Raw genomic sequence first — 24,872 nt, 5'->3', positions numbered from 1 at the left:
CGTTGAACGGGAAGTACAATTATCGCTTTTGATCTTTTGCGAACAAAGACTCATAATTCAGTCTGAATTATTCTTACATGAAGATTCATATTGGGGGTAGTATCCTTGGGAAAGTAAACCTTAATGGTTTCAGGCCCCCTTGTTTTGTGAATCGCTTATGAGAATTAAATCTTTTGTTATGTAGTCAACTCGTGATAACTGAACAAGTTCGTAATTTATATTATCCGTTCATAATTGTATCAACAGGTGTAAGACTTACCATGAATAACAGTGGATTTGAATTGAGAATTTTGGGGGTTTGAAAAGCATAGTTTTTGAGAGTAAAATCGAATAATGAGGCGATTGTTTTAAAATCGCTTCGATTAATTTTCAGAGATTTTTCTGCATTCAAACAATAATCGAATTATTTCTGGGATTATTTTTTTGATATTTCTTTTTGCCATTTAATAGTATTCAGTAATTATCTGAAAATATAAGTTAGAAAGAATTTGATCTGAAATGAAAAAATTTTCATTAGAATTGAAAAAAGTCGCAATCACATACAATTATTTTTATATTTGAAATATCTTTCTTAGAAGTGTATTTTTCGAGATATTTTTTTCTTCATATTTTAGATTATACTTATTTCAATTTAAAAAAAACAAGGTAATAAGTATTGAGTTTAAATAAATTAAACTAAAAATAACTAAAAAGTTAAAAAAAAATTGATAAGGAATATTTCTTTTGCAGGATCAAAGATAGGGATAACTCTTGCAAAACCTGAAAATAATAAAATTTACTTCCACCAAATTGGGTCTGAAATTAAAAACCCTTGTATTCAGGGTGATCTTTTTGATTTACAACAATTTCACTTAGAATAGAAAATTTTCATAACAAATCCCACAAATTAATTTAATTATTTAGTTAGGGAACCTAAAAATTAAATTAGTTAAGTGAATAAATTTTTAGTAACCCATTAAGTCATTTTCCCCTATAAATAGATTTACATTCACGCAGTTACTATGAAACATATTTCTCAAAAAAAAAAAAAAAAAAAAAAAAAAAAGGCTTTTCCGTTCATTGTTTCTTCTAACCACTCATTGTTTTTTTTGCCCCATAAATTTAGTTGACAAATCACTATAATCTGTTCTATGTCAATGACGATACCGTAATTTGGAAAACAACAGTAATTTTTTCTACTCTTAAGACTTTAAAATATTTTTTTGTTATAAATTCTAGCAATATTTATTTGACTGCAATGTATATTCCTTGTTTTATTCTTATGACGTATGAATTATTTAGTTAAGGAACCTTAAAATTAAGTTAGTTAAGTTAAAAAAATTTTAGTAACCCATTAAATCATTTTCCCCTATAAATAGATTTACATTTACGCAGTTACTATGAAACATATTTCTCAAAAAAAGAAAAACAAGATTTTCTGTTCATTGTTTCTTCTAGCCACTCAATGTTTTTTTTTGCCTCATAAATTTAGTTGACAAATCACTATAATCTGTTCTATGTCAATGACGATACCATAATTTGAAAAACAACAGTAATTTTTTCTATTCTTAAGACTTTAAAATATTTTTTTGTTATAAATTCTAGCAATATTTATTTGACTGCCATGTATATTCCTTGTTTTATTCTTATGACGTATGAAGACATCGTTGTCAAATGCAATAAAAACACTGGAAAGAAAACGTCGACTAACCTCATCCTCCAGTTTGTTGAAGATTGCCTTTTCCCAGATTTCAGAGTATAGGCAATTTGTAAAGAGACAGAGTATGTCAAATTTTCATCCAAACATTAAACCAAATATGAAGAGAAGGGGTTTATATGTATTGGAGGTGGGCAGATAGCCTATACTGACAGACTCATCAATACTGTTGTCGTTTCGTCATTTCTCATTGTAAGCAGTCACGATTGCCTGAAATTGAGTAGGAAATAGCTTTCAACTGAGATAAGTAATATAGATTGCTTCTGACTTTGACTCAATATCAACAGAAGAAAATGGATAAGATTTGTGAGTCAGTGTTAGATCATTAAATTGGACAAAAATTATTGAAAGCAAAGACTATTTTCTTATATTGTTCTGATTATTTTTGAGTTTCTGAATAAAAATTACCCGCATTAGAAATTTTTTAGTGCATTGAAAATAATTATTTTATTTGCGTTTAACTTAAATAAGTATTATAGATTATTTCAGACATTGCCTGAACATCAGCACAAGGTATACTTGTATTAGAATTCTTTCTATTTATTAGAATAATCCCTTGCATTTGCTTTCAAGTGCGATATGTATTGTAGATTGCTACTGACAATGTCTAAATAAATGTTGTGTGCCAGTGTTAGATCATTAGATTGGACAAAAATTATTGAAAACAAAAATTGTTTTCTTATATTGTTCCGATTACTTTTTACTTCATTGATAAAACTCTGGAATTCTTTCAATTTAATTGTAATTACTTACCTTAACATGAAAATATTAACTGGAAAAATTGGATAAGATGTTGTGAGTCAGTGTTAGATCATTAAATTGGACAAAAAATTTTTTATACATAATACGATTGTTTTTGAGTTTATATCTAAAGCATACTATTATTAGAATACTTTCAATTTAATCAGAATTACTTAAATCAGCTTTCGACTTAGATGCGCATTATAGATTGCTTCTGAAATTGTCTCAATATCAACAGAAGAAAATAGATTAGATGTTGCTCGACAACATTTAAGCAATATATTGTATAAAAAACATTCAAAGCAAAAAATACGTTTTCATATTTTATAATTCAGATAATTTTGAAATTTATTTATTAGCGAAACGTGTTTTATTCGAGCTTTTCAATCTAATTGAATTTATTTGAGTCAGTTATTCCAAATAGGGTGTGAATAAATTTTTACGAAATTGAGTTAGTAATTGTTTTCGTATAATTTTCGGTAGCGAAATCGGTTCGTGCTGAAAAAAATAAATATTGTTACAACTAAACACTTTCTTTAGTGGTTATTAATTTTTAATTATCAATAGTAATTTTATTACATAAAATAAATCTATTTATTTCATTTTTCTTGCATTTTAATTTCATTTAATTCACGAATTTTAATTAGCGAATAAATTGTAATTTACGTGAATGACAAAATAATGCATGATTAAAAATTAAGTTATGTTTCCACTTCAGCAAAAGAAGAGCGAAAAAATACTTGCTAAATTCAATAGATCTGTAAAATAACTAAATACAAAATTTCGAAATTTTAAAATAACACCACCATCTTTTTCATCGAAATGCGAGATACTGCTACTTCAATTCTAATTAAATGGTTATTATTATTATTTTTGCATGAATATTGGCGCCGCTGGCGAGAAAAGAGCAGGAAACAGCCTACCAATAACTGTGCTTTTTTCTTCCTTCTCGTTGTCGTCTAGACGTGCAGCTGAATAGTGAAATCGTGGAATGTTTACAATTTTTTTTTAAAATGAAATATTGCTTTTTGCTATCGTCTGCCATGCTAAAAATGTGATATACCAACTATAACTTAAGTTTTTATCTGAGGAACGAGCTTATGTAGAATATTCATCTATATATGTTTGATAGAATATATATCAATGCATGTTTTGTAGAATATATATCAATACATGTTTTTTGGAATATATATCAATATGTGTTTTAGAGAATATATATCACTACATAAACAATACGAGAAAAAATCAGATTGATGACGAAGTTGGGCATTTGAAGTTAAAAAATTAAAATGGTACAAAATATCGTGTTATTTTCTTTTTCTTAATTAAGGTTTCTTTTGCTATTTTGCAGCAATTTTGTATGAAAACATTTTATTTTTAATATATAAGTATTTTTCAACTATCACGTTCAGTTTTATTTAACTGAACTGCTAGAAACTTTTTTTCTGATAAAGTAAAGTAAAAAAAAAGTATATCTAGAAATATATTCTGAGAAAGAAATTTCGGTCTTAAATTATTCTGATACTGGTACTTTCTAAGCTAGAAACGTATGAAGCACTGAAGCTAAAATCAATTTGGTTTGGTTCAATAATCATTACAAGGTATCTTACAATATCGATTAAATTCGACGTCAAAAGATTAATCGATAAAGTCGATGAACGAAAATCATCCTCGGTTAATGACGTAATTAAAAAGCTTTCCCATGATAACGTCACAGGATTTCATTACGGCTTTTCCGAAAAGCTAATCAAGCATCTCCATTTTTGGTCCTTGAAATGTTGACGAAAATTGCTCAAAATTGTGAGAACTCAGTAAATGTAGAGTTCATTAAAGAAATGTCTCCGTGAGCTAAAACTAAATTTGATTAGTAACTCACTGCTGTTAGCAGTTTCTCCGAAATATTATCATATTAAATTTGCAAATTTACCTTAAGTCATTAAATATCACGTTAAAAGTTTTATAAAAACAAGCTAGAACCATGCTTTTTTCTTTTCAGTTTCTTTTTAATTGTTAATAAAAAAGTGTTCCCGGATTTTTGATGTACAATTTTTTTAACAAAAATATTTAACTAAACTGATGTTTTTTTAAAAAAAGAAATATTTTCGAAGATGATGTACACTTGTAGAAGTACAATGTAAAAAATTTCAGATCAAATTACGGCATTAAATACTGGCTGTCAGAGTGCCGGTACTTTTTACTGTAAAATCCATTTTTACCGGAACATGTTATGGAAAAAAAAATTCTGAAATACCGAAATTTTTAAAGTAATGATTGCCTTAAAATCACTAAATCACTCTAATTAAATAAATATTACTATAAAAATCCCAGTGTAATATTTTACTGTAAAAATAGATTTTGCGTATTATGCAACCTAAGTGCCTGTACTTTATACCATAATTTGATTTTTGATTAATCCCTGAATTTTTACTGCTTGCCAGCAAATGTAATGTTGATACTATTTGATAAGATGCATGCATTTATGTTGACTGACATGGCATTTTTTTATTTATATATAAACTAGAAATTACGTAACAATCTGCCTCTTTAGTAAATTTGTGTTGTATCATTATTATTTTTTAAAAATGCAAATTTGTCCTGTTTAGTGTCTTACAGGATTTTAAACACTCAACGACAAATTCAATTCCGTTTTAAAAAAAATTTATTCCGAATATGAAATGATTAAATTCCATACCTATAAATCTGTATAGATTTCATTGATTCTCTATGGTGTAGTAATTCTGTATTACAAGATTTCAATTTTAAAAATAATTTTCTTCTGTCAAGACAAAATGAGATTACGTCCCCAAGATTTGGGGGTTGAATCATAGAACTTGCAGCGCTGCTTCCTTTGCCTTCGTCAAACGACAAATGTGGAAAGCCCAGAGATCTTGACCACTTTTTTCTTACTACATCAAAGTTTCTAACTGTAAATTGTATTCTAAAAAAAATTTTACGATACTATTAAAATTATTAACTGTTTACTTCAAATATAAACTGACCCGTCCGAACTTATTATAGTTTTTAATGTGATAATCATTGCTAATTGTATGGAATTACCAAGTGAACAATTACAAATTTGCTACGTACTGCTAAAATAAAAGTTTAATCAATCATTCATTAAATGGTATTTTACTTGTGTTTTAAAAAGCGATTTTTTTCCAATTCCTTTTTTTAAGAAGTTGTTTAGCAGATTGAGGAAGAAAAACTTTGAGATGAGTTGCATTTCATACAGAAATACGCATGGAGAATATTAAAGTGTTCCCAATAATCCTTGCCTTAAAAATATCCAATCTGTATAGTACAACTAGTTATTTTTTGCCCTATTTGAATAAATTCTTTTTGCCATTTTCATCAATTACTATTAGAAATGTTTTCTTTCCATACAAATTATTTCCTTTAATGATCCTATATCATTTATATAATTCAACCGAGCAATTTTAATGAACGATAATCGCGGAAAGCATCCTTCATTTTTGTGAATTCTTCACATCACTTCGAATTCAACGAAATTTTATGTTTACTGAAGTCCTTTCTTTGAATCCGAATTGAAAGAAAGACGAATCCTAACCAGGGTTAATTTTGTTTTGAGCTTCTTATCAATTCCTGACTTATATAGGATTCTTAATAGTTTATTCATGCATATAGCATGTAGGAGAAATTCTTGTTATTTGGATTAGTTCTCTCCTTGGTTACTTTTCTAGGGTTAAGTCAAGAATGGCGCTCTTTGCTATAATTCGATCGTTAGATCTGGAATTTCATTAACGTCAACTTCAAATAAGTAGCTACTGTGAAAATGATCATCCCGCATCTCGTATTAGTAATTAGATTAGAAGATTGTTGGCGTCCCAGCCCACACGTTGTCTCTCGGCCAGGGTCTTTGTTCCTTTGTTGTTCGCCAGCAGATTCGCAGAAGAGGGAAATGGTATCTGATAAATTATAACTTCATTTTACCCTTCTTGAGTAAGTGTAGGGATCTCTTCAATCAACTACCAAATAAGGAGTATTTCTTTACATGTGACGTAAAGGTAAAATAAGTAAAAAATAAAATTAACTGAGACACTTTAAATGAAGATAATTTCGAGTTTTTTTTTTTTTTCAATATTTATGAACGTTGAATACATAAACCGTCAGCTATGATGTAAATTTTTACATTATTATTTATACTGTGATGTAAATTTTTATATTATGCTATTTTGTATAGTAATTACAAGCGTTTTTATTTATCCAAGTCTAATTTTTGACTACGCACTTTTATTCCTGCGACTTTTTTTACTAATTGTTTGTTTCTTTTTCATTAGTTTTGTCAACATATCAGTGTCTTGCTTTTTTCGTGTCTACGCGTAGTGTTAAAAAAAGTTTTATTTTGAATTTTCTGTTTGATTTGATTATTTTTTATAACTTAGACCGAAACAGCCTTTCGAGTTTCGTCCGTCTCAGATTTTTATCTCTGACTACACTGATGAATTTACATTTTCAAGAAATCACGCTACTTTCTGCTTGCTTTGCTTTTTTTTCTTTTTTTTCGTTTGCTGTCAAAATTAATTAAATACGTAATTCCGTATTTTTTCATCCTCTTATTGAGACTGATTAACAAAGAGCCGCGAAAGCTTATTAAAGCTTCAGCTTATTTCTTTTTCGATTTCAGATTGACCATTTATACCGCAAATATTACTAAGCACTAATAAATAAATATTGAGTAATAAGCACAAATAAATAGTTAAGGTCCTCAGTTGCTCAGGGAATAGAGCGCTTGCCTCTCATTGAGGTGACCCGGGTTTGAATCCAGTAATGACTGATCAATACGAATTCTGTTCCTGGCTCGCACCAATCACAGTGGTGACGTAAATTTTCCAAAATGGTTGGGGGAACGCGGTTAAAAGAGTTAAACTCCCTTTCCGTCGGGCTAACCGGGAGAGATTTTCGTGATTTTTCTGTCCATGTACCGCAAATGTGGGTTAGTATCATCAAAAAGTCCTCCGCGAAGTCTGGTTTGTCCCATTGTTTATGTTTGATCGTGGAGTTCCCTTGTCTTCTGGGTTGAATTCAAAATTACCAGGGTACAGAGTTGAAAATTGAAAGTCGTAAACTCAAATTTGGATCGGTGTTCAACACTGGTTGTAAAATAAAATAAAATAAATAAGGAACATTAAGAGTTAGTTGGTAATTAATAGGTGTCCTTGGAATATACCGGAATCGTAATTAATCGTACATTCTTTTATTACCAGCTGAAAGGTAACACTATCTATTTTAATATAAATTCAATATCCTTAATTTTATTTCTATAGAATTTGAAACAGCATGTACTTGAAAAAAAAAATTATGAACGCATCTATATCATTAAGCGCCTAAATCTAAATACAATCTAAAATCCTGCATTCTAAATATCGTTATACTGTCAAATAATATTATTCTTTTATTTTTGAAAGAATAAGATTTGAATTCAACATTTTATCTGTTCGAAAATAATAAAAATTGATTTCTAAATTTCTTTAAAAGAATAAAGAGTAACCTGATTCTAAAGTACTTTATTATTTTGTATGGATTATTTACTCTATAAAATAGTCTATGTTGTTTGTTTTGTATAATAATTCCATTTATTTTTTTTCAGGTGAGATATTAGGTCATCAGAAAATTTCTAACTTTACAAATCCTACTTTTTACATGTAAAAGTAAGTGTTATTTTATACGATTATTATAGTAGGACGTTTGAATCCATTTTAGATATTGCGTGATATCAACTATTTTCTTTTATTTTAAATAAAAATATTTAAGTAGAAATAAAGTTTTTATTAGAAGAATTTCAAATTTCTGCTCCCATCATGAAGAAAGTATTAAACGGAATTGCTTTCTTTAGCAGTAATCTTGTTTCTTGTTCTTATTTTATTTAGTGAAATAAATATATATAGCTTAAGGTAAGTGGAATAATAGTAAAGAATTGCTTATGGTAGATATATTACGAAGAAGAACTTTATTAAATGATGAATTTTATGCAGTTATTTCTTTAAAAAAATAACAGATATTATATATATTGAAATTTTTCGAAAAGTTTTTTTTCTGGTATTTCGTTTTATTGTTCAGATTGTTTTTTTATTATATTTTTTGGTGCTTCAAGTTTTAACGTAGTTTATTTTTGCTTGCTTTGTGTTACACTGTAAAAAATATCTTAAATTTTCAGAAAAAAACTGCCATCTGAAGTGCAGTTTAAAACCGTTTATTTCACATAAAAATACTGTTATTTTAACAAACAAACTCAGTTATTAATGAACTAAATAACTAACTTCTTACTAACTAGATAATACTAGTACTAGATAACTAAGTCAGTCTCTTGATCGGTGTGAGCTGAGAACAAAATACGCATGACCATCCAATTCCGAGTAAGGTGATCCGGGATTCGAACCCGGGTCATCTTACTTGGATGCGAGTGCTCTGTTCTCTGAACCACAGCAGCTCATTTGCTAGGCTATAAACAAAATTTTAAACTGCCTTTATCTTAAAAGTGTTAGTTATTAAAATTATATTTATTTGTAAAAACGCATGACATTATATTCGCCCATTCTTATAAAAATGTCTGGCAATTTAACTTACCGCAAAATTATATCTGAAGACAGATAATAATCAGGTAGAGTATCAAATCGAATCGCAATTTTATTTATACCATGTTCAAATCCATAAAATAATTTCTGAAAAGTAAGACCAAGTATAGAAAGTAATTGTAAAAATATTTGAAAAAGTTGAAATCATTTTACGGTGAGCAAAACTCCATGGCAAAAACTAGATTTGAAATTTTTTCCGTTTTTCAGTTTTAATCCGTTTATGATGAGGCTGAAAAAGCATCAAATAAACGAAGAAAGTCTTCGAAAACACGGGAATTTTTTGCAGCGCTCGTTTGGCGATTAAAAACATTAAAAAAAATCTGTAGTTAAACAGTTTTCTTTCTGTAAAAAAATGCGTTTTTTTCTGTAGAATTTATAATTATTTTTTACATTGTAGGCATGATGTAATGTGTTTAGTGTACACATATTACACTCAGTCAGAGTATTAATAAATTTAAGCACATAAATTAATTTTTATACAATAATAATTTTTTGTAATAATTATTTTAATTCTTAAAACTTTTATTTATTATAATAAATAATAGTATAATAATTATCGCCATAATCAATATTTCTGTAATGTTTAAAACTAATTTTAGCATTTTTAAAAAAAACATTATTTATGATAACTAAAATGAATACACTAAATTTTAGTAATAAGCATTGTAAAATTAAGTAATGGCATAATAATAATCACAATATTTTATGTATTTTAAATTGTTATAATTAACAATTATGTTTATAACTATTAATAATAGAAATAATCTGTAAACTAGTTTCTTTAAACTATATTACTAGTCGACATTTTTATATAATTCTTATAATATAAATAAGCAAAAAAATTTAAATATCGAATTTTAACTTAATCTAAAGAATTATAGATGCTGCAAATACGAATATAAAAAAGTTGTAGTTATGAAAGTATTAAAAAATGATTATTGAATTAATCGTTTATAAAATTAAATATAGAAACCAACTCTATTTATACAGTACGTATGACAAATATGTAAAATCGAATAGTAAATACTGTATTTTATATATCTAGTTAAATACCAAAATATGAAAATATAAGAATATTGAATAAACAAACGATACTTTAAAGTATGTGATCTTAGATCAATGTTTTTTTATTCTGAAAACGGTATTTTTTCTATTTAACTTGGTTATTATTCTTAAGTAAATAATGAATTTAAGAGTAAGACAAGTAATTCTAGGTGCATTATATTGAAACTAACTTTGACACGTTCTTGTGTGTTTATTTTTCAAATTATCCCGTCTTGATTAAGATCAATATTTGCATAACACACTTTAATTGAAGAATTAGTTAGCTAGGAAAATATATATGTGTGTTAAAAGATTATTTTAAGAGTTGAAGATATCCATCAAAATATCCTTACATTTTTCTATACAATTCTATTAGTTTTGTTTGCATTGCTAAATTAATAACTCATATAAATTCAATTTTCGCTAACCGATAGATCATCATAACTTTTTTGCCAGGTTTATTTAAGAAAGTAATTTACATTTGTTCATGTTATTACAAGTTTAGAAAGCATTTTTTTTTCATTGCTTCCCTTATTTAAAATTATAAATGTTTTTATTGCCTTCTTTTTCATAGATTAGTGTTCATTAAAGTAACAATAATAAAACATGTAATTAATAAAACATGTTTATTTTTTAAGTATTATTTCGAAAACTTCGAATAACGGAACACAAAATTAAATAAATTAATAAAATAAATAAATAAAAAAAATATATGAAATAAATAAATAAATAAATAAAATAAATAAATAAAAAATACATAAAATAAATAAATAAAAAAATATATAAATTAAATAAATAAATAAATAAAATAAATAAATAAAAAATATATAAAATAAATAAATAAAAAATGTATAAAATAAGTAAATAAATAAAATAAATAAATAAATAAAAGTTGAAATAAATAAATAAAATCAGTTTAATGTTTCTCTCTACCTAGATGATGTATCGTGAAATATCGATATTATTCAAACATCATAAATACGGTTTTGTTTTTAAAAATAATACTTATGCTATATCATAAATAAAGTGTCATAAAACATGAATCAAATAAACACTGTAAAAAATTACGGTAGAAAGCGCTGGTACCCGTATATCGTAATTTTTACAGTAATATTTATTTAATTTCAGTGATTTTACAGCAAATATTACTGTAAGTGTGATTTTACCGCAAAAATTACTCTAAAAATTACGGGAAAAAAACATTTAGAAGTTTGCTCGGAGAAGGCTTCAAGCTATACCCTTCGAGTTGGTCCCTTTTGCGATATTTTTTTGTTCCACGCAGGCCACTACCTGGAAGTTTCCAAGACTTCTCCATAGTCCAAGTCTGTCAATTTTTCTGCCGCAGATCAACGGAATTATCCCTTTCCTACCTGCAGATGTTTGAAAAGACATTTTATCATGACCTGATCCTTTGTCATAGTTAAAAAAATGGAGATTCATATTAGAGAATCAAAATTATGTTGCTTGATTTGCATGGATACAATTGAGGATATTACAATAATACAATTGAGGATTTGTCGAACATATGTAATCCCGTTGTTATAGTCTTATTTTGGAATAGTGATAAAAAATGAAAAAGTGGGGACAGACATTTGATTGTTTAAGTGTCGTGAATAGTTTCTATCTTCAACAACCACATCAGTGTCAAAACTTATATCAAGAGATTTTATACTCAAAGTAAAAAAGGGAAAAAAATCTAATTGAAATACTTTGTTTTGGTAACATTGGTGATTGTACCTGTACTCCAAGAAAGAAACTTCTCCAAAAATTTGATTTAAAAAGAAAATTTATGAAATTTTTCCTTCACTCTTCTCTTTCTTTTAGGATCTTAAAGGCCTTGAAATCTTAAAAACATTGATGTCACTGTCTTTATAGACCTTCTATTTCACTAAATACCACGGAATCTTGTGAATCAAAATCCTTGAAAGCGCCTTATACAAAAAATAAGTCGTTTCTCAACTCTTTGACGCAGTTTTCATAAAGCATATTTTCTTCCTTTTCTTGTATTAATTTAGGTCAAAATAAGTAGAAAATAATATATTTAGTATTTAATAATCTTTTTTTTTTTGCTATGAAATACAGCATCAGATATCGGTGTCCCTTTTTGGCGAAATGTAAAAATTTCTGAATGTGAACAACAATTATAGTTAAATAAAAGTTACCCTTACTTGCAGTTATTTTTAGATCTAAGAAAAACAGTAATTCATCATTGAAATTTCTTTCATTTACAAAATCAATTATTGATAAATTTTTGAATATGAATGAAAAAAAAATCAAATGAACAAATAAATATACCATTAACCATTTTTTTTATTAAATATTTTGGAACAAATATAATTCTGAATATCTAACAGATTTTTTAGTTACTATTAGACTCTTTTTTTTTACAATTAGAAAATACCAAAATATATTTTTACTTATAATTAGAGCGTCAGAAAAATATATATATAAAAAGGACACCGGTGTCCTATCTGCGCCAAAGGATTAAGTGAGAAATTTATAATCAAAACTCTAATTTATGTTATTAGAAAAAACTCATTTCAAATAATTTGCTTACACATTCCCAAATTGTTGAATAAATTTTCAATTTTGACGAAATGACTTAAGTAAATTTTAAAAATTTTTTTTAAGTAAAATAAAAATAACTTAAAATTAAGTTCATTCAGTGTACATATTTTTCTAAGTTTAAAACCAATATCTCTTGTTTCTTTGTTAAAGGTTAAAGGATCCCCCCTTTATAATTAATTAACTTCAACCCAAAACATCTACAGAAACCATTTTCAAATCCAAATTCATCAACCTGTTCGCTTTCACTTTGTTCATTTACTTCTTTTGTTTTATTTTGTCTTGTTTCTAATCGAAAACATATTGTTTCCATTTACTTTGGAAACTCGATCTTGAAATATTCGATTAGTTTTCCTTGTAAAGAGAAAGTTCATTCCTATAGTTCGCAATTTATAACGTATTTAATGAAAGAGTCATCCAAATGTATACTCGAAGCAACTCGTATTTCATGATCTGTGACACTTTCCAAATTACTGTTTCAAATTTATGATTTTTCTAAGTGGTATGTCCTTTATACTTGCATTTTATTTTAAATGCATTAAACCTGTTTTTTGTTATAATGTCTTCTTCCAAAAAATTTTCTTTTATAAATGAAGACAGAATTTAGGTTATTCAGAACTTTCCTATTTTCTTCTTTGATTTTATTTTTTGATAAGGGCATCTTTGGAAAACTGCAACTTAGTTTTTAAGACATGAAAGCCTTTGGCTGTAATCTTAAAGAAGTCGCTTTTTGGTTTTTGATAAAGAGTTTATTTGCGAAAATGCAATTATTAGTTCAGAATTTTTTAGATTTTATGATATTCTTGGTTTATAAATATTTGTTACGTTAGTTACAAAATTATTAATTTTTTCAAGGATAATTACCGGTTAGATTTTATGTCGCACTTTTTTTTTTATTTTCAAGATAAGTTTTTTAGTTTCTTATATGGTATTAGATTTATGCAATTTGAAATTTTGGGTGGTATTGAACCATAATATCCTTCAAATCTGCTGAAATCTTAATATGGTTCAACTTAGAACCATATTACCATGCTTTTCAAAATTATTAGCATGATTCTATAGTTCAGACTTACAGGAAACTGTAAAACCACTCAACTAAGAACTCAAATTTGTTACACTGTAAAAAGTTCTGGATTAAATTAAGGAAAAAGTACCGGCACTCAGGGTTCCTGTATTTTTTACCGTAAAATCTTATTTTACCGGAACGTGTTACGTAGCTGTACTGTATACTGTAATTTTTACAATAATAAACGTGAAATCATTGGATCACTCAAAGTAAATAAATATTACTGTGAAAATTGCAGTATAATATTTTACGGTAAAAATAAATTTTACGGTAAAATGGATTTTAAGGATGATGCACCCTGAGTGCTGGTACTTTATTGCTGCTCGCATTATTCATTCGATGACTAAAAACATTAATTTAAAACTTTCTAAAAATTCTTTCTTAGCAATATAAATAGTTGAATTTATTATTAGACATTTATCTTTGAAAACGCGTTTATTTTCAAATTCTTTTTATACTAAGTTATGTAAGTAAATACATTATAATAATATTTTTAGAAATCCCCACGGTATAAACCATACGTTTAGAGAAAACAATGTAAAGAAAATTCTTTAAGCAGTCTGTTTTAATTTACTATGCCTTGAAGTAATTATAATTTTAAAAAAATGGTTGCGTAAACTCCATTTATTTTATAAAATGAAAACCATAATATCAAATTAAATTTGTTTTAAAATAAGTCGAATAAACTACAGAGCATTAAAATCGAAATTAAAGATGTTTGTATTTAATTTCAACTACTATGAAAACACAAAAGAAATGATGAATTAGAGAAAGCCATTCTTCTTTAATCTGTTCTTTCAACGTAAAAAAAAAAAATCAATGGATTTATTTTTGTTCCATAAATTACAATACCTTAATTTCCCTGTTGATCTAAAATGATTTTCCAATAAATTCCTTAGCGTCGTGAATTAAATTTTGTTTCGATTTCTATTGTTACCGAGAAAGCTAGTAAAAAATAATAAATCGTGGGTTCGTAGCAATCAAGTTCCTATGTCATTCCGTTAATAGATAGTAATTATTTATTTTTCATTTCAACGTTTATTCATTTTTTTTCAAAGAAATTTAAAGTCATTTATAGTAGACACTTCAATTATAGTGACAGAGAATTACTTAAAATGCTCTTGCTCGGGAACAAAATTTTGTAATGATTTAAAATATTAATCTTGGTAAGTAATTTGGTAAAATGTTTACATTTAATTTCATAGGAAAATAAATTACTTTTTTTTCTAAAAAAGTTAAGCCTTATATTATTTTGTAAGGGTTGTCCTTATGAAAAGTGAACAATTGTTATAACTTCCGAAACTCAGTATCAAAAGCAGCGCCACCTAGGGACCGATCAGATCAATTATAGTCTTAAGGTTAAGGTAACCGAATTTGTAGACCATGATTTGTGGATAAATTAGCCGAGCGTTCTCAAATCATTTTATGATTCGAAGTCTACCATATATTTATTGAAAATATTAGTTTATATGTGCAACAAAACTTCCTTTAAACAAAACCATAAGCATCTTTACAAAACTTGATATCATTACTTAACAGTTTTGATATATCATATGATATTCTGCATTTATTTAACACTTTCAAAATGAAAAAATTCTAATTTGCTTGTCTTTAGCTGAAATTATTTTCAGACGAGTATATGGTTTCCATAAGCTAGTTTTAGCATGGTATCTCTTAGCTTTCAGATAGAATTCTCCGTAAGACAAAATTATCTTGTTTAATAAAACGTCTATTTTATTTTATTTTATTTATTATTTTGTTTTCATGTTTCACTGCATATAAAGAACGAGATGTTTATGGACAATTTAAGGACGTGCTTTAAGATTTTGGTTCTGAGAACAATTTCTGTCCTCAAGCAATCTGAATTTTTTTGTACACAGCCATACAGTAATTTGAGGACTGTGCTTAAGATTTGAGGACATCTGGTTACCTTAACCTACCAGCCCACTAAATTTTTCTAAGCCCCAAATAAATATTTTAAGATTAATTTATTTGTTAGTACAGTCTTAGCATGAGAAATCTCCTACATCTTCCAGTTATGGGTTCCTAAGCAATTATTTATAATATGTTCAACCTCCCACTAAAATTATCTTATGATTTTAGAACCACACTTTTTACGAAAACATTAAAATAATTTTTCTCAGGCAATAAAAATAATTATAATTTCGGTGACTTTTTACTAATTTTAAAGTCCTCGAAAATCAGCGACCTTTAAAAAATAATTATTAACATTACGTAATAAACAAAATCCCAAAATTTTATTTTTTTATATCCCGACAGTCTTATATGTCGTTTTTATAAAGAAAATTAACTATTTCCAATATTTATATAAAATTTCGGAATGCTTAAGCTTCTTTTTATGTATAATAACTTATATTATGAAAGTACAAAATTTCCGTTTTTGTCCCTATGACTTATGCAATATTATCCGTGAACATTCTGAAACCATAATTGTTTTAAACATTATTAACCTAATGAGTTTTATTTTCTCTTTCTAAGATTCTTAAAAAAAAAGCTTTAATTTATAATGTATAAAAAAAATTAAATGAGTCTTATTTTATCTTTGTAAGTCTAAGATTCTTAAAATAAGCTTTAATTTATGTATTAAAAAATTAAAAACTATTTTTAATGCTAATATAAATTTTAAGATTCCATGTACTTATATTTCTGGTACATTTACTTTTAATTTTACATTCAGTTCCATGACTGTTCTTAAATAGTCATCTGTATTCCTGATATAGGTTATGCAGTAATTTATTAGGTGAATCGAGCTGCTGGTTCTAAAATGTTATGAGAGCAACCAGTTCAGGTAATGCTAGTGTTAACTATACCAAGGTAGATTTGATTTACAATTTATCGTCCTTCACATTATAATCCTTGATGTATGATGTAGATTGTTTTGAACATTAATATCGGTTTCTCATGTTATCCCTATAAATGTATGGGTGTAGTATTTCAAGATAGGAGTTAAATCCAAAGAACAGATTCATGCGAGTCGAAGACTAGGTATATTGTGCCCGTTTCTCTCAGTTCTTAGTTATTATCTCTGCTAATTCTATTGTGCTTTTTGTTTGTTTTCTATTTTTAAATGCTTTAAAATCCTGATCTCTATGTATAGATTTATCAATATTTTTTTAAAAAGCAGTCCAACATCTAAGTGGAAGAAAAATTCTTAACAGTTTTTTGACGGATATTGGAAAAAATCAGTTACGTACGTCACAAAACACATTCCCTGCAAAACAGTTTTTTTTTTGTTTTGATGCAGTACTATTTACGTCCACGTCGTTGTAGAACAATTTTTGTACAAGTCTAAATTAATATTTTATATGATGTTGATCATATTTGTTTCCTTATTAGGCATTTATAAATAATTTTATATTTAACTATTTGCAGTTCCTTTCTTTGCAGCTTCACTTTGCAAAATAGACTATTCGTTTAAAAAATGTTTATTAACTAGTGAGAATTATTTATTTTTGATAATACCAGAAGAACGTTTGTAATTATTGAAAGATTGTTGTATTGGACATAAAGGATGAAATGGGTTTAGCCCGAAGGCCCAAATTTGAGACCTGGCCCGACGTGGGCTCGGATTTGGGATTTGAAAAAAAAAATATTCGGGCTAGCTCGGATTCATGATAAAATTTTCATTAACTTTCTTACTATAAGCAAACGTTTAATTCTGTTATTAAGTATAAAAAATTAAAAATTTATAAGGTATAATAATTTACAGCAATCTGCTTCTTCTGTTCGATGCTTTTGCTTTGTGAGGCTAGCTTAGTATTTGGATTTTCATTTTTTAATTTTTGTTTTAGTTATCTTGGAATTTCAGTTGGTTCCTCTTTTCTCTTCGTTTTTTCTTTCACAGGTTTGTGATTGAAAAGTTTTAACTTACTAATTTTTACCAAAGGCCGAGTGATGTGATCTGGGATGCATCTCGGGCTCAGGCTATAAATGATCCCATGTATCTTGGGCTCAGGTCGGCTCGCATTAAAATTCTTCGGGCTCGGACCTCCAAAAGTTAGCCCGAGCTTATCTCCATAAGATCTTCTTGAGGTATTACTTAAATATACATTTGGCAAAATACCGACTGGACGGTGTAATCGTCAGGAAGCTATCCTCATATCAAAAAAGTCCTGGATTTAAATCCCGGATGAGGCATGGATGTTCTTTTACTTTTGGTACTATTTGACCACCGTTGGCCCAACTAGTATGATACCCCTGATCGAGTGGCCAACTGATTTGCCCTACAGGTACCTGATAGACCAGTGTCATTCGGGTGGGCATTTGGGGAAAAAAAAACCTTTAGCAAAATGCCAGTGTCATTCGGGTGGGCATTTGGGAAATAAAACCTTTAGCAAAATACCAGTGTCATTCGGGTGGGCATTTGGGGAAAAAAACCTTTAGCAAAATGCCAGTGTCATTCGAGTGGGCATTTGGGGAAAAAAAACCTTTAGCAGAATGCCAGTGTCATTCAGTTGGGCATTTGGGGAAAAAAACCTTTAGCAAACTGCATTAACTGAGATCACCGGAGCGAATGCTCGAATCGCATACAGTATATTCTGGCAAGGTTTTTGAAATAATAGGCCATTATTAAGACGCTTCTCATTAATAATTTAGTGAATTGCAAGCTTATAGAAATTACAGTTTCTACTTTGAAATATATCTATAGCTGAAGTATGACTTGATTAGCTTTGACAAAACTCGACATTGATCATTTTCGGTCATAAATATCTACCCTCATTGAGTATTTCAAATACATTGGAAGAATGTATAGTAAAAAAAAATTCTTCCGACTTAAAGGCACCGACAGAGGAAATAAATATGAAGCTAAATAACGAAGATGGTGTAAAAAGCTACTGGACTTTGTTTGGAAGTTTGCCGCAGCCACTGACGAATTTGGCGCCGTTGGTATATTCGATTTGTGTGTAAAGCTTTTAATGATGTTCCACAAATGGAATATTTTTTTATTCTTGTAGTGGCTGTTGGTGTAAACAACCTAAGTGAAAGCGTATGTATCCGGCATATCAAAGAAATGATCGGTAGTTTTTTGACAGTTGAAAATCCGATAATATAAGCTTTTTAAATGTTTATAATTATTTTTTCTGGTTTTTAGAATTTATGCATGTATATTTAGTCAATTGTATAATTTTTAACTTTTATATCTATTCAACTTCATTTATGATCTGTCTTCATTCATCGCTCTCATTCAAAAGAATGGGAGGAGGGAATGGTATCGTTGACAAGTCTTGTGAATTATGGTCGAACAAGCCCTGTGTATCGTTTACAAGTCCTGTGAATTATGGTCGAAGGGGGGTGTGTAAAATCGCCAAAAAATACTAATCATTCTTATGGACTGTCACAAAATATTTTTCTTGCATTTTTCTGTTACTTAAACATGCTCTGTTTAAAAAAACCACCCAAACTTGTATGTCTTAAATTTCTTAAATTTACTATTTAAGCTATTTATGTATCTTACCAATTCATAAATTATTCCAAAATTTTTTTAATAATAGCACATAGACTTCGTTTTAAAAAAAAGAGATGAATATAATTTTTTTTTTATATTTTGTATTTTTTTTTTTATAAAAATTTGGAAATCTATAGATTTGTCCATAAAAAGTTACAAATATGCAGGAGACAAAAGAAAATTACTTTTTATTTACAAATTTTACTTAATTTTAAATAAGTTGGAAAAAGGTATTCCACCATATAGTAATGGAAATAATTGCTAAGTAAAGTGTTTTCTTAACAAAACCAGAGTTTTTTAAAAACTAATTATAGTTTTTAAAAATACTCGGGTTTTGTAAAACTGGCAATTGTAAGTTATTAATTTCTAGTTTTTTTAAAATAGTTTCATTTTAAAGATACAGCAAAAATGTCTATTTTGAAATTGCGCTAGGTAACTACAAACAATTCTTTCATCACTTTGCATAATATATACATGTGCGTGCGTTTCTAAAAATTCTTTGTTTTTTAGTAATAAGATTGTTTTTCTTTTCAAATGTTTCTTTATCTAAATTGTGTAAAAAAAAGAAAAATACAAAAAAAAAAAAAGAATAGGAAAGGAAAAAATTTATTTTAACAATTACGAAAATATGCACAAGCTTTGAATCTATTATTTATATAAAAATCGACAGTAAACAGTGACAGAAATATGTACGGAAATATGTACAGTAGGTTACGGCAAGTTCCTGTGCTGCGAAATTTGTATGATCTTAAAACGTTTTAAAGGCAATGCATTTCTTTTTAAAGTAACTTTAACTTCTATTTTACATTGCAATAATCGAATACTTAAAGTTGTTAACTATCACTCCTGCTGCTAATAAATTAACTATAATTAATGTTACTAATAAGTTAACTATAAATATCATTATTCATAAGTTAAATATTAGCCTTTTTATTAATATTATTTATGAAATAATAGCTATCAGTATTATTACTGTTATCTTACTAGTATAGACGCCCGGTGACTGAGTGGTAGCGCTTCGTGCTCTCGCGCCACAGGTCCTTGGTTCAAACCTCGGACCAGGCAAGGTTGACTCAGCCTTTCTTCCCTTCAGTGGGTCAATAAAATGAGTACCAAGCGTGTTTGGAACTAAACATTCTGGGTTTCGCGTTCGGCTGACCACCCAACCGGGCTCTTGCACCCCAGAGTTCTAGGTCAAGAAAGCTAAGAAGGTGACAGTAGGCTTTAGCCCTCTATAGGCTGTCGCGTCACTGAGTATAGTTTTTATTTTACTAATATGTTCAGTATTAGAATTGAAATGTTAACTACCTATATTATTACTGATTAGTTAATGAGTAAATATTATTACTGAGATTATTATTAAAAGATTTACCATCAGTATTGAATTTTATTTCAGTAAACTAACTAACAGTGCAATTACCATATGCAATAGATATCTCGCATCCGTTTATAGTCTACAGATTACTTTCTATTTTTCAAAAGTACATTAATATTTTTTTTAAATATTTTCTATTCTGTGATCCAACCATGTTCATTAGCAAGCATTATAATGTCAAAACTTTAAATCTGACACTCAAATAAGAACGTTTCCCCTATCTAACGTTTGAAAGTTTATGAGTTCATTTAGAAATAATTTCTTTGCTCAAACGAAGTAAACTCAAAGCCATTACTTTATTTATTTTGGTAGAAAATAATATTTACTATTGAAATAACTATTTCACTAACCTCAAAACCCGGCATTAATGTCATCCACTTGGAAGAAAACTTAACTTCTCAATTAAAAGTTACTGCATACTATGAAGTACTGAATTTCTCATTAACTGAAGTTAATGGTCACTGCTTGTACCGAAAATCACATATTTCTATGATAAAAGGAGCCTAAGTTTATTCAGCCACTCTAGTGTCTGTCGTACTCTGAAATTTACTTTTATGTAATGTGATGATCATTATCCCGTTGCTTGCGCCAAATGTAAGGTAAGAAACTCAGCAAGAAATGGCTTACGAAAAATTTAAATTAGGACTCGCTTCAATTATTTCAAGATTAGAATTTACCAAGAAAAATATTTTAATGTGATAAATACGTTGTTGTTTACACAGAAATACTCAATTAGTTTGAAAATAATTAATTTTTATTTAATTCTGTTGGACGGTTTATGAGAATTATAAATATTTTCTAAAATACTTATTTATATGTAATTACTTAAGTGCTAAGATAATTTTTATATTTATTAAAATAAAAATGATATCTTCAATGATGATTTTAAGATGTATTTTTTAGCAAAGAATAATTTAAAATATTTGAATTTCGTCTTCTTGAAATGTCATGCTAATTATGTATACCTTTCAAAGTAAAAAAGAAACGAACTGATATTAAGGAAATTATTGTTGAAAAAAAGTAATATTCCCGTACAAATAATTAAATTAAAAATAATTTTAAATTTAAATTATTATAAAAACATTTCCTTAAACTTGTCTCAATAATTAAATGTCATATATTTTATAATAAACAAAATTTAAAATATTTCTCTTTTATCATCTTGAAATGTTATGTTTAATTATGTACCCTTTCACTTAAAATTTATTTTCTCAATAATTAGAATTAATAACTTCATAGTTGAAAAAAGTAATATAATCGAATCTCGATCAATCGTTGCCTTATCTTTCGTTTTCCCGTATATATCGTATAGTTTTCCCGTCACATATACTATTCATTTAATGTTCGAATTCCCGTTTAGATAGTTTTTGAAAGTATTGTTCAGAAATTTTACCACCATTTGAAAAAAAATACATTGAAATTAATTTATGTTGCAAAGAAAAACAATAACTCCTGATGCTGATAATGAAGAAAATGTGGATTTGTTGCAGTTAAACAAAACGACTATAACAACAGGTTTGATGTTAATGCATCATTTAAAAAAGGTTTAAACTTGAGGTGTAATCGGTGCAAGAAATGGGTGTAGGAGCTAAAGTTTAGCAAACTGATATCCATGAAGACGGTAACTTAATACAACCAATTACAGCCAACATTTGCGAAAGGCCTTGAAGCCTTTAAAACAATGAAGGACTTTTCGTATTCTTACGAACTTTTAAAAAATAAACGGTAATCTATAAAAAATTTCGAAAATTTATTGTTTGCGCTAAGAAGAAACAGAACCGAAATTTTCAAATATTTTAAATAAGTAGATACATTTATTTATCCTTATTTTATCTGTAAATTTTTGTAATATTTTTGCAAGAAATAGTCAATTTTTACAATTAATATTTAATATTTTTAATACTTACTTATATTAATATTCATACATTTTCTAGTCATTATTTGATATATAAAAACGACCCGCATTTGATGTTTTTCAGCATTTCTTGAGAAATAATCGATCGAGGTTACTGTATAATCAATTACCAATCACATTATTAAAAATAATTTCAAGTTAAAACTTCCGTAAAAATATTCACTTAATTATGCCCGATTGATTAAATGCAAGGAAAATTACTAAATTTAGTTAGATAAAAGTATTTTGTGAAACGCAATTAGTATTTTATATACCTGCCTGTACTATTAGTTCTAAAATATATTTAATTATAAACATTACTTTAAAATATTTCAGCTTTATCATCTTACAATACCTTATTATGCACTATTCTACTTTAAAAAGTGTTCGATAACTGATAATAAATATATGGTTGAAAGTAAAATCATAACACAACCATTAATAGAAATAAAAACAGCAGATTTAATAATTTTAAGTTAATTATTAACAATATTACTGTTAATTATTAACAAATTATTGTCGGATTCATTTTTCAAATAGAAAAATGTTCGATAACTGATAATAAATGTATGGTTGAAAGTAAAATCATAACACAACCATTAATAGAATTAAAAACAGATTAAATAATTTTAAGTTAATTATTAACAATATTGCTGTTAATTATTAACAAAATTATTGTCGGATTCATTTTTCAAATAGATTTCATGTTTAACAACTGAGTTTTTTTTTATAATTTAATTTTTTTTGTGTGTTTTAACATCATTCAGCATACAGTTTTATTTTATATACCTGCAATAAATCATTAATCAGAAACTAATTTACTGCAACACGATCCATTTGTTGAAATACAATCAGAGAAGGATTAAGTATCGCACATGTTTCCTTTGAAGAATTTAATAGTGCTCCGTTGAAACTGTTGCAAGGAATCATTTTATCATCAGTTAAAAAATATTAAAAAAGGAAACTATACTTCGATAAAGTAATTGAACGGAATGAAATAACATCTAAGAAAAGAAATAAGAAACTTTCCCGTTGTTCTAATATATTTTAATGGATCCCAATGGGAAAATGTCTTAGATTAAAAAAAATCCTTTTAAGATTTTGAAATATTATGAATTGAAGTTTTTATTGTTGTAATTCCATAATAATATATGCATTATAAGTTTATATTTAATATTTAGTGCGTTTTAATCAATCTTTAAAAATTAAATTTCACAGTTTTCTGCGCAAAATATAAAATGGAGCAACTATACAACGTTTGACTTAAAAATCGGATTTTTATCAACGGAGATGCAATCTAGCCAATTATGATGCAGCCTTAATTGGCAGAGGGATAATCATGAATGGATTAATTAATTTGTACAGGAGATATTTTAAAGTTACGAAATTAGACACTAAAACCATGAGATAGATAAAAACTTAATTTTTTTTCCGACGGGGTTTAAATTCTTGATCATTAAAATATAGGGATCTACACAGGAGCCCTACTTTGCACAATCTGGAAAATATGGCCACAGTTGTATAACCAAAAGTACGCTCAAAAACTAGAGCCCCTTAATGTTATTCTATATAAGGATTTCTTTTTTATTGTTTTTTGTTAAAACATATACAAACTACAGATCTTTCTTACTATGTAAAGCAAATTATTTTTTACAAAAACATGAAATTGTAAAAATAAATACATAAAAAGCAGTTATTTTGGTCCGAAAAGACTATTTCAAATTATGATAATATATTTCTATAAATATTGACTCATACGAAATCGTAACCCTGAATAAAATGATGTAGTTTTTTTATATACGTGTTCCGTTGTTCTTTCTTTTTCTTGAAGTGTCTGATTTGAATCCGGTTTTGTACCATACCCTAGTTAGTTTTAAAAGGGCAAAGACCTACATTGCTCTTAAAAATTAGCTAAAAATTACTGGCACGCGTTTAAATTGAAGCAAAGTAATAATTATAATGTAATTGTGTGGGATGGATATAAGGATCAATTTTTTTTTTTTTTTTTTGTTTGCTAAGTTCAGAACTTTCTGAAAGCACTATGATTGCAGTTTTTGATTTTGTAAAGGGTGTGTACATCCAATCAGTTTTTATAAGTGTAGAACCAGACTTATATTTAAACAGCTTGCGTTAGCTTTAAAAGACCTTATTGCAAATGTATGCTTAAGAGGCAGAGCAGAAGGTCAATGATTTTTTTCATGTTTTGGATTTGACTAGATTTTGAGTGTGTGTGTTAATAGGCGGTATACCCATTAATCAAAACCTGAATGGAAATATATTCAGACGCATAGCAAACTAATACCGGCATCTTTTACAGGCGTAGAAGAATTACGTATGTTTCATTTAATGGAGCGTATGATTTTGCTTTGGCATCTATAAAATATTTAATAAAGAAATAATATTTTGGAGAACTTAAATAATATATTACACC

General features: G+C 27.5%; 1 protein-coding gene across 7 annotated transcripts in view; it reads left to right on the top strand.

Annotated features, from left to right (window-relative positions):
• The window catches only part of LOC107448983 (FAT atypical cadherin kugelei), a 653,420-nt gene that overhangs the window by 202,132 nt on the left and 426,416 nt on the right, over positions 1-24,872 (top strand). For 4 of the 7 annotated variants that reach the window (XM_087154412.1, XM_043040627.3, XM_087154413.1 and 1 more), the window contains one exon: positions 8,046-8,106. The exons of the other annotated variants lie outside the window; for them this stretch is intronic. The gene's annotated coding sequence lies outside the window, so the exon portion shown is untranslated. The remainder of the gene's footprint in view (positions 1-8,045; positions 8,107-24,872) is intronic. 7 annotated transcript variants of the gene reach the window in all.

The sequence above is a fragment of the Parasteatoda tepidariorum genome, chromosome 11 (assembly GCF_982258835.1).
Source record: "Parasteatoda tepidariorum strain Cologne lab strain chromosome 11, Ptep-v5.0, whole genome shotgun sequence".
In the NCBI taxonomy this organism is placed as follows: domain Eukaryota; kingdom Metazoa; phylum Arthropoda; class Arachnida; order Araneae; family Theridiidae; genus Parasteatoda; species Parasteatoda tepidariorum.
The sequence above is the reverse complement of the archived record's forward strand: the minus strand, read 5'-3'. Positions and strand labels throughout refer to the sequence as shown.